The sequence below is a fragment of the Vigna radiata genome, chromosome 6, assembly GCF_000741045.1.
Source record: "Vigna radiata var. radiata cultivar VC1973A chromosome 6, Vradiata_ver6, whole genome shotgun sequence".
Taxonomy (NCBI): domain Eukaryota; kingdom Viridiplantae; phylum Streptophyta; class Magnoliopsida; order Fabales; family Fabaceae; genus Vigna; species Vigna radiata.
The window spans coordinates 11,069,394-11,080,961 of record NC_028356.1 but is presented as its reverse complement, the minus strand read 5'-3'; positions in this window follow the sequence as shown (position 1 = coordinate 11,080,961).

Genomic DNA, 11,568 nt, shown 5'->3' with positions numbered 1-11,568 from the left:
TAAAATAAAAGAAAATAAAATAAAAATTAAAGTTTATCTAAATCCTAAACTACTTTAAAAGAAAAGAAAAAAAGAAATGCCTAACAAAAAAAAATGGAATCAGCGTGGACAATTCAATTTAAGGAAAACACATCACCACTTGAAATTAGAAAACATATTTAAATGCATATTGTGGTATCTACCAAGCACATCCATCACGGGAATCAACATGATAANAGCATATGGGCAGTGAAAGAAAATAAATGACTAAGGTGCTCCCTAAATGCATTCAGTTAAAATAAAAAGAAAGACAATGAAAGTTTGAAACCGTGAATTAAAAATTAATCANTCAACTAAAACCTTGTAATGCATTCTACCTCAACGTGTTCAACTTGACAAAATATATGTAAACAAAGGAAAGAAAAAGGAAACTGCTACGTGCCCTTCATTCTCCAACGGAGGTGGCTGCTGCACCCCCTCTAAAATTGAAAATCAACTTGAATGCTACATTCTGGCGTCCTGGTGCATGTGGCAGCTATGCTGAAGCAATCCGAGACACTGCCAAAAGCTGGAAGAAAAGCAAAGTCAAATATAAACGGCTGCAACAGCGTTTCCCAATTTCCCATTCAATCACCGTTTTCAATCACGATTGTTCCAGCAAAAGTTAGTCTCCCATTTTGGTTCCATTATGAGCGTGGAGAAAAGAAAATGTGTGAAGGTAAGAGATGTTCGAAAATATAGAAGCTGCTAAAAACGACGTTCAACAGCCTAGACCCCCAAATCAAATTAAATCACCCTGAGCTGGACCCATTCTTCATTCCATAGAAACAATGTTAAAGAAAGCTTAGAAAAAGAAAAATGCTTGTTTTCTTCAACCCATGAGAGAAAAACCGTTAACTACATCCTCCCAAAATCAGAAAATATTCCAGCACCTCTCATGAATGAATTCTGCCGAGAGAGTATGAGAGCCCAGTAAGTGACGGCTGCCCTCTTTCCAATCCCTAGGTTGTGTGTCATATAATGAGGGTGGGGTCCACCCTAAAAAAAAACTAGGTGCCAAGTCATCTATTCTAACATTTTGGGCCTAAACTATTTTACCAAAAATTGGCCCAATGTTTACAAGTTTAATTAAAACTATCTAGACTACTAAGTTTAAAAGTAATTAAATTTGAAATGTCCATGTGAAGAGTCTTGACTTATTTGATAGCACTCCAAATGTCCCAAATTGTATTTCCAAAATTTTCCTGCAATTAATAATGCAAATAATTAGCTCAGAATATTCAAATTAATTAAAATTAGAATTTTCGATCAAATTAAGCACAATTAGCAGAAACGGGAAAATACCGGACAATTAAGCACAATTTCCTGATTAATTCTAGCACAATAAGCTAAGTGAAATCAATAAAATATCGACTCATCACCCACACCAATGTACGAAGAGTTACACAATCTCACATAAAAAAATGTTTATACATGAGAAAGTAATAATCGATTATCACTGGCAGTTTTAATATGTATTTTCAAATTAAGCATTGTAGGCTATATATAGGTGTTCTAAACCCTTTGAGGGTAACTCTGAGCATTTTAAGAATACAATGTAACTGAGGAAGTTATGAAAAAGCTAGTTCATTGCCTTGCCTGGTCTCGTGAATAAGAGAAGCTCGCGCTTTGTGGGTCAAAGGTAAGAGCGGTTCTCTTCAAGTTGGCAAAGCTGCTGTCTTTCGATTCGTTGGTCGTTGGAAGATTGTCTCTGCACTGTTCCGATTCGTTTGTCGAAGGAAAAGTGCAAATTTCTCGCTTCGAGTTCGTTCGTCGAAGGAAGCACCCTTCCGGTTCATCGTCGAAGGAAGGTTTTATCATTATGTTTTACTCACTCTATTGTAATCGGTTGAACTGATTTTTAGTGAAAACGTTAATAACTTTTTATAGTGATTAACAACTGGACGTAGATTCTTTTGAATCAAACTAGTATAAAAGTTTTATGTGTTAATTTTTCTACTCCCTACACTCTTTATCTTTTACGCATATCAACTGTTCGATAAATTTTCTCTAAGAAAATTAATTTTCTAAAATAGACCATCGTAACTTGATTTGTGACCGAACACACTTTTCGCTATCTTATTTTTATTCTGCTGCGCAACTCTATTTGGTACTGATTGTTCCGACAATTGGTATCAGAGCTTGCTTTGATATTTTTCAAACTTTTGTGAAAATGGTCAGTCATCAAACTCAAGTGTATGCCGAAGGTGCTTCCATTAACATACCACCAGTTTTTACTGGTGATAATTATGCGTTCTGGAAAGTCATAATGGAAATCTTTATGGGGTCTGTTGACGGAGGCATCTGGGAAGCCGTAGAAAATGGTCCTTATATTCCAAAAAGTATAGTTGATGGTGTAGAAGTAGAAAAACCATATTTTAACTGGATTGCTGAGGAGAATAGAAGAGCCCAGTTTGATATTAAGGCTCGTAATATTATTTCATTTGTTGTGGTACTTGATGAATTTTATAGAATTTCAGTGTGTAAGACAACATATGAGATGTGGGAGGTCCTTAGAGTCACACATGAAGGTACAAAGGACGTGAAACGCACAAGGAAGAACACACTCATCCAAGAGTATGAGATGTTCAAAATGCAACCTGAAGAAACAATTTCTGATGTCCAGAAGCGTTTCACTCATATCGTGAACCACTTGACAGGGTTCGGTAAGACCTTTGACATTAATGAACTAAATGTAAAAATATTGAAATCTTTGGACAGGTCTTGGCAACCAAAGGTGATTGCCATCTCGGAGTCACAAAACCTTACTCAAATGTCAATGGCGATTCTCTTTGGAAAGCTTCGTGAGCATGAGCTTGAGTTGAGAAGATGAACTGTAGAAGAGGATCAAGGCAAAAGAAAGACACTTGCCTTCAAATCTGAAATCTCTAAAGGGAAGAGTTCTAAAAGAGCCGAAGATGATGATTCCAATGATGATGAGGAAAACATGAGCCTCATGATGAAGAAATTTGCTATATGAAAGCAAAAGGTAAGGATAAGTACCGTGGAGAAAGAAAAGAAAATCAAGGTTCTCCATCAAGTGTTAAGTGTTATTAATTTGGAGAAAGAGGACATGTGAAAACTGATTGTCCAAAGAACAAGAAAAGTGAAGAAAAGAAGGAAAGAAAGTTTCCAAAGAAGAAGAAAGCTTGCATAGCTTGGGAAGAAAATGCTTCTAGTTCTTCAAGCTCAAGCGATTCAGATGAAGAAGCTAATCTATGCTTAATGGTTGACTTAGAAGACATTGGAAGTCAAGTAAGTGATTCTAGCTTTGAGTCTAGTGAGTTATATTTACAAAAAGATTTCTTTGAATTAATGAATGAATCTAAAAAAGTTGATGCTGCACATAAAAGTTAAAGAAAGAGCATAATGAATTGAAATTGAAGTATGAAAAAGTGCTAGATGAAGAAGTTGTTTTAAGAAACAAAGTTAGTAATTTAGAAACTAAATTATCTAAATCTAATGCTATTTTGAATGTCTATCCTGTAAGAGTCATATGTTTGATATTGACATTCTTGAGAAGTTACTTGCAAAGGCAACCAAACCTCATTCACATGCTAAAATAAATTTTACTAAATGCAATGTGAAAAATAGAAACATGCATCAACACAAGAAGTCTAAACTTAAGAGAACTTGTAGGTTTTGGATTGAAAAATGGACTTTTGTGAAAAATAAAGTGCATGAGGTTTGTTGTTTTTACTACATGAAACACGGTCATACATCAAACAAATGCAACATTAAACATTTTGGTGTTCCAAATGGGAAATATGCATGGATTAAAGTTGTAAAATGATATTTCTTGTATGAACTAACCCCAAAGACCCATAATGAGATTAGGGACCTAAATTCTTGCTAAATTTGTTTTGTAGGAACCTACTAAGTCAACGAAGTCATTGTGGTATCTTGACAGTGGTTGTTCAAGACACATGACCGGAGACAAGAAAAGGTTCATCTCTTTTGAGAAGAAAAAGCAAGGATTTGTAACATATGGGGATAACAACAAAGGTAGAATCATGGGAGCCAGAGACATTGGAGGAGGAAACACGTTGACAATAAAGGATGTGTTATATGTTGGAGGTCTCAAACACAACCTCCTAAGCATAAGCCAATTATGCGACAAGGGTCTCAAGGTAACTTTTGAAAGTGATAAATGCACAATATACTTTAAAAATTCTACTGATATTGCTTTGCAAGGTGTTAGGCATAATAACATTTACTTGATTGACATTGAAAATGCATCTAGCCATAGTATAACATGCTTAGTTGCTAAAGAGGAAAATCCTTGGCTATGGCATAAAAGAGCTGCACATTTTCATATGCAACATTTGAACAAATTAATTTCAAAAGATCTTGTGATTGGTTTACCTAAATTGAAATTTGAGAAAGACAAATTATGTTCTGCATGTCAAAAGGGAAAACAAACCAAGTCTTCATTTTCATCCAAAAGCATGATTTCAACATCAAAACCTTTGGAACTTTTGAATATGGACTTGTTTGGTCCATCTAGAATTAAAATTTTTGGTGGAAATTACCATGCTCTTGTAATTGTTGATGATTACACTAGGTTTACTTGGACATTCCTTTTAATGTTGAAAAGTGAAGCTTTTAAAGCATTCAAATCATTTGCAAAACGTGTTCAAAATGAAAAGGAATTGAAAATCAAAACTTTGAGAAGTGATCACGGTGGAGAATTTGAAAATGAGTCATTTGAAAAATTTTGTGAAGAACATGGAATTGCACATAATTTTTCTGCACCTAGAACTCCCCAACAAAATGGTGTTGTTGAAAGGAAAAATAGATCTATAGAAGAATTAGCTCAGACTCTTTTAAATGAATCTAATGTGCCAAAGTACTTTTGGGCTGATGCAGTTAGTACTGCTTTTTATGTGTTAAACAGGATGCTAATTATGCCTATTCTAAAGCTAACCCCCTATGAATTGTTAATGGTAGAAAGCCGAATGTGTCTCATTTAAAAATCTTTGGATGCAAATGCTTTGTCTTCAATAATGGAAAAGATAATCTAGGAAAAATTGGTGCTAATGAAGCAATCTTCTTAGGTTATTCTTTAACTAGAAAAGCATATAGGGTGTTTAATAGAAGAACTTTGATAGTTGAAGAATCAATGCATGTTGTCTTTGATGAAATTGTGGACCTTGAGGTAAACCCTCTTGAGTCAAATAAATCGATTGCAGGTGATGAGGATTATTTAAAGGAAGCTCTCGAAGAGATGTACCTAAATGAAAACTATCCTCTGAAAAATTAAGATGATCATCAAGTAGTTGATCCCCAAAGCTATCAACAACCAAAAGGACTCTCTTTGGACAACATCACTGGAGACATATTAAAAGGGGTAACTACTAGACACAATCTTAATAATTTTTGTTTGACTATAACTTTTGTGTCTCAGATAGAACCCAAGAAGATAAAGGAAGCTCTTTAAGATGATAAATGGGTCATTGCAATGTAAGAAAAGCTGAATCAATTTGAAAGGAATGATGTTTGGGAACTCATTCCGAAACAAGATGATTATCAAGTCATAGGAACAAGGTGGGTGTTTAGAAACAAGCTTGATGAAGATGGAAACATCACAAAGAACAAAGTATGACTAGTTGCAAAGGGCTACTGTCAAGAGAAAGGTATAGACTATGATGAAACTTATGCCCCGGTAGCCAGGTTAGGAGCAATTAGATTGTTACTTGCTTATGCATCATTAATGAAATTTAAACTGTATCACATGGATGTGAAAAGTTCATTTTGAAATGGTTTTATGAAAAAAGAGGTATATGTTAGTCAACCTCCTGGATTTAAGGATTTTAAATATCCAGATCTTGTTTATAAACTAAAAAAGGCTTTGTATGGCCTTAAACATGCACCTAGGTTTTGGTATGAAAGACTTAGTACCTTCTTGATTGAAAATGATTTCTCTAGAGGTAAGGTTGATTCAACCTTGTTTATTAAAAAAGTAGGAAAACACATCTTGATTGTTCAAGTGTATGTAGATGATATTATCTTTGGGTCTATAGATGATTCATTGTGTGAGGGATTTGCACATATAATGCAAGGTGAGTTTGAGATGTCTATGATGGGTGAGCTGAATTTCTTTTTAGGACTACAAATAAAGCAAATGGATGGGGGAACTTTCGTCTCCCAAACTAAATACTGTAGAGAAGTGCTTAAGAAGTTTGGAATGGATAATTGTAAAGAAGCCAACACCCCTATGGCCACTTCTTGTTACTTAGATAAGGATGAGTTTGGTGAAGGAGTAAATCAAACTATGTTTAGAGGAATGATAAGATCTCTACTATATCTTACTGCTAGTAGACCAGACATTATGCAAAGTGTATGTGAGTGTGCTAGGTACCAAGCAGATCCTAAGGAATCACATTTAACGGCTGTAAAAAGGATTCTGAAATACCTTAAAGGAACCACCTCTTTTGGACTTTGGTATCCTTCTGATGATACACCTAGTTTAATAGGATACTCTGGTGCAGATTATGGTGGCTGTAAAATTGATAGGAAAAGTACTAGTGGAACCTGTCATTTTCTAGGTTGTTCTTTAGTGTCTTGGCACTTTAAGAAACAAGCATGTATAGCTTTTTCTACCACTAAAGATGAATACATTGTTGCTGGCGATTTGATAGAAGACGCTCCGAGAGAAGTTGACCGAAAGATGCAGCGGAATGAATACGAAACTAAAAAAAAACCCTAAAATTAGAGAAGAACATGAAAATCCCTAATTTGGACCGGTTGAACCCTAAAAATGGGGAGAGACGCAAAATGAACCGATTAATCGGTTCAAAACACAGATTAAATGGTGGAAAGGGTTTAAACAAGGAATCAATCGGTTGAAATGGTTGGAAATGGTGAAAATAGGCTTTTAATCGGTGGAAAACCTAACAAATGGTGGAAGAGGATGAAGATCAGTGAGAGAAGAGGCTTTTACCGGTGAGATCATGACGACAATGGTGGATCGGAGTTTCTCTGATGGTCGGAGATGAAAGTGAGTTCGAGAGAAAAGACTCTCGAGAGAAAACCTAGCAGAGGCAGACGCGAGAATGAAATTGAAAAAATGAAGTGCTGTGTCTGAATCACAAAAATGAGTTGACGAGGCTGCGTGAGCAACGACGTGTCAGCAGAGGAATGGAGAAGGAGTGTACGAGAAGTTAAAGATGTGTCTGATGTTTAATGGTGCAGCGTGTATGAGAGAGAAAGCACCATGGAAATGGAAAATGAGAGTGAGAGAGGTGCTTGGAAGGTGGCTAGAGGAGGTCTCTTAGACTCTCTAGCCAATGACTTTCAAGGGAGAATTATTTTCTGATTTAGAAAACCAAATTCTCATTAATCTCAAAAGTAAGTACAAGAAGTGTAGGCATGACTATTTATAGGACTAGAAGTCCCACATACCTAACACATTTACACAGTACATAAAAGAAAGACTACACTAAAGATATTGGGCTTGGGCCCCGCGTATCACGATTGTTGTGCCCAAATATATGGATGAAACAACAATTGGAGGATTTTAATATCTTCCTTGATCACATTCCTCTGAAATGTGACAACACTACTGTTATTAACCTAACTAAGAATCCCATCATGCATTCATGAACTAAACATATTGAGATTAGACATCATTTCTTAAGAGACCATATTCAAAAGGGAGATTGCCAAATAAAATACATTGATACCTCACATCAATTAGGAGATATCTTTACAAAAGCACCGCCTAAAGATATATTCTATGAGCTTAGAAGAGAGTTAGGAGTGTTAGACATGTCTTAGACTTATGATTTATGAAATTTTCACATTTTTCGTAAGCTTAGCGTTTTTAATCGATTATCACACAAGCATAATCGATTATTTTTGGCTTTTGAGAAAACCTCTAATCGTAGATAATCCATTATCCCATGACATAATCGATTATCCATACTCAAACCCAAAACTGGACAATTATGAGAAAATTATCGATTATCTTCATCAGTAATCGATTATCATACAATTTCTGGGAAGAGACTTTTGGACAGATAATCAATTATCACTTGAAATAATCGATTATCACACGGACAATTTCAAAAATAGAGTCGTTGTAGCATTCTATAACGACTTTAAACGGCCATAAACAACTAGTTTCTTGATTTTTCTTATAAATAGCCCCCTATAATTGATTAATGGTCACTCCTTTGCACCCAAAACACTGCTCATCTTCAATCTGCACCAGATTTCTTAATCTCCATTCGTCCCTCAGTTTCACATCTATTCACTTCTTTCATGGCTGATTCAATGAGATCTTGTAGGAGAATTGCTGGTGCTTCTTCTTCTTCCAGACCTTGTCTAGCAACTATTGATGGTTGGACTTCCGACCATGAGAAGCATGCAAAATATGTTCAATTTTGGCAAGAACGTCGAATAATGGTGGTAAATTTCATACGCCTTGACTTTTACCGATACTATGGATTTCAATTTCTAGATTTGTTTGGTGCTTGATAACGGTTCAAAAACCGTTATTTTTATATTTAAATTTGATACAAAACACACCCTTTATGACTTAGAAACTAGCTTGAAATCATGCATTTTACTTAAGTTAGAGAATAAGAGAGTCAAAGGTGGTTTTAGTGGTATTATGCTTGGTTTTCATTGTTTTGGCAAGATTTAGCATGAATTGAATGAAGGAAGCTGAAGTAGGAAGGAGTTGGACTCAAGAAAAGATGGAGAAGTGCACAAATGAAGAAACACAACCACCGTTGAGCGCTAGGACAACGTTGAGCCCAGCTTCGCTGAATGGATCTCTGTCAAATGCTCATGTGCCAATGCTAAGGGGAGGAATTGAGTATTGCACCTACCGTTGAGCGCTACCTCACCGCTGAGTGCTAGCTTCTTTAGTGAAGTCACTTCCAAACACCTGGGCGTCAACGTTGAGCGTCCATCTTGAGTGACGTACCCACCGCTGAGTAGTGACCCATGTTGGAAAACAGGTTGGCTTCTTTTTTACACCAAGAGGGGGGGTGACTTAGTCATGTTTCAAAAACAAAATCTTTTCGCAATCTTTTATCAAAAGTAAAAAGCTTTATAAACTTTCTTGAAATGCAAGTAATGAAAATTTATATGTAGCGGAAAAACGTAGTTGACTGCGTGAAAAGTAAAGTCGACTGGAATTAAAGAGTGTAGGGATAGAGAAAATCAAAGCTGATTTTTATACTGGTTCGACCAATAATGCATACATCCAGTGTCCTTGCAACCCAGGAAGCAAATGCACTATAATGGTTGCGGTTTTACAACAAGGAATTTATAGAAGACCCCCACGTCAAAAATATAAATCTCCTCTCTAACCCAAAACCAAAATATAGCTGCAATAACAAAAACCAGACTTGCAGCAAGAATCCCCTCTCTTGCAATCTAAACACCACCTCGAACAATCCTCAACGTGAAATCCATATATCACAACAGGTCCAATTCCAGCAGTCTTCACAGGATGCCAAGCCTCAACAAGTGCAGCAGTCTTCAAAGGATGTCAAGCCTGAAGTGATCAACCCAGAAGCACCTTCTTTGTGCAATATTTGATCAGACAATGAGTGCGCAAGCTATCTCCCTCTGAATCTCCCTCAAGAAAGATCACCACGGTCTTCTTGGAGAATTTTTGGAGCTGTTATCACAAAGAATTTAATCTAAAACAAGAATGAAAATGTTAGATCCTCAAAACTCTTTGAACAACTCGTGTTCAGCCAATTTATAGTTTTCTGTCTATCAGATTGTTTCTCAGTCGAATAGGTTACTAATTCAGTCGACTGTATTATTACAGTTATAACACACAGTCAACATAGTAGGCTATGGTCAACAAATAACAGAACTCATTTAATACAATTGACCAAGTCATCAATGCTCAACTAACTTTTAAAAAATTAGCCGTTGGAACACAAGAACGTAACAAAATTCCAAATCAGATCAAAAACACAATCGAATGTAAACCAGACAAAGTCGACAGACACATGTAAAAACACTTCGAAATTCTTTTCAACTCAAAACATCACAAAGCACTGATTTTCAAAATCTGTACAAAAATTTTAGCATAGTGAAATCCATTAATAATGTAGTTGACTGTACTATAACTTTGTCACACAGTTATAAGTTCATGAAAGTGCTTGTGGTTTTTCACATTAAATCATCAGTCGAATGCATTGCTTCTCAAATGTTGAATTCCATTTGTAGCTTCCAAAGCAATGTCCTTCCTTCAAAACCTTTCAAGAACCTTTTCCAGATCAAGCATTTTGGTTAAGCAAGAATTAGTCATGAATAACAGAAGTCAATGTGTTCAGATGTAATCAGATAAGCATAGTTGACTTCAAACATTTTGCAGTCGAATCAATCAAGCAGTGTAAACAGATATTAATCAGTCAAATTTAAGCAATTTGAATTGATTCAAAATACTAATTTCATTTCCTTGAAAGGATATTATATTGATAGGATCATACAAGGAAATACAAAAGAAAAGCAAAAAAAAAAAATGACATTATGAGCCATTCAAAAGAAAAAAAACTAAGACCAAGACTTAGCTTGTGACTCAGGACACTATAGGGTAAACAAAACTCTATTCTGATTTAGATGATTCCTCAATAGTGCTTTCTTCACTGATGTCATCAACATCTTCTCTTTCTGATTTTTCTGATGATGTTGAAACCTCAATAAAATGTTTGAATAGAATATCCATCTTCTCATTTAGAGTTGACAGTGGCTTGTTAAAGTCGTTTATCCTTTTTGAGGCCTTCCTAAACCTGTCATTTACACGGATTTCAAACTCAAATTTTGGTGAACCCGTTTCTTGATCACTGTCATGATTCACAGATGTCCCTTTTTCTTTCAGGGAATTTTCCTCATCATGGAATACCGAACCTTGAGCTATCTTCTTCATTCCAATGCAAGTTAGAGTAGCTTTGCCAATGAAATTTTCTTTGCCACAACTTCGTTTATTTTCTCTGACGAGATTAACACCACATCTTTCAAGAACTTTGCTTATGAATACACCATATGGAAGCCTATGCCCTCCACTTGTTCCTACTTATAGAATGTGTTCTTTAAAGACAACTACCCAATTTGTTTGTATCCTTTGCACAATAGCATATTGTAAACAAACATCCGTAGGAGTTAGTTTAGTGATATTATATCTTCTTGGCAAGAGGATATGTCCGATGATGAAAGTAATAACTTTTTCTTCCTTATCAAGCCATTTAAATAAGAAACCTTTTTCCTTTCTATACCTTCCTTAGTATCTCATGAAACTCTTGAACATTTCGGTTTTCCGTATCTTCTTGTATCTTGGACAATCAAATTTGTGAGATAACACTCCATCATTTCTCAGTTCAGCGATCTTCCACCACATGTCATTGTCGATAGCAATGTCTACACCTTTTACCCGTCAATGAATGTTTCCATCAACTTCTTTAACATTATAATAGAAAACTTCCACTAATTCATTATAGCAATTGCCCTTCATTTGAATGAACTTGTCAAGACCTTGAAATTTGAGATCTTCAGGAAACATAAATTGTTCTTGTTCGAACA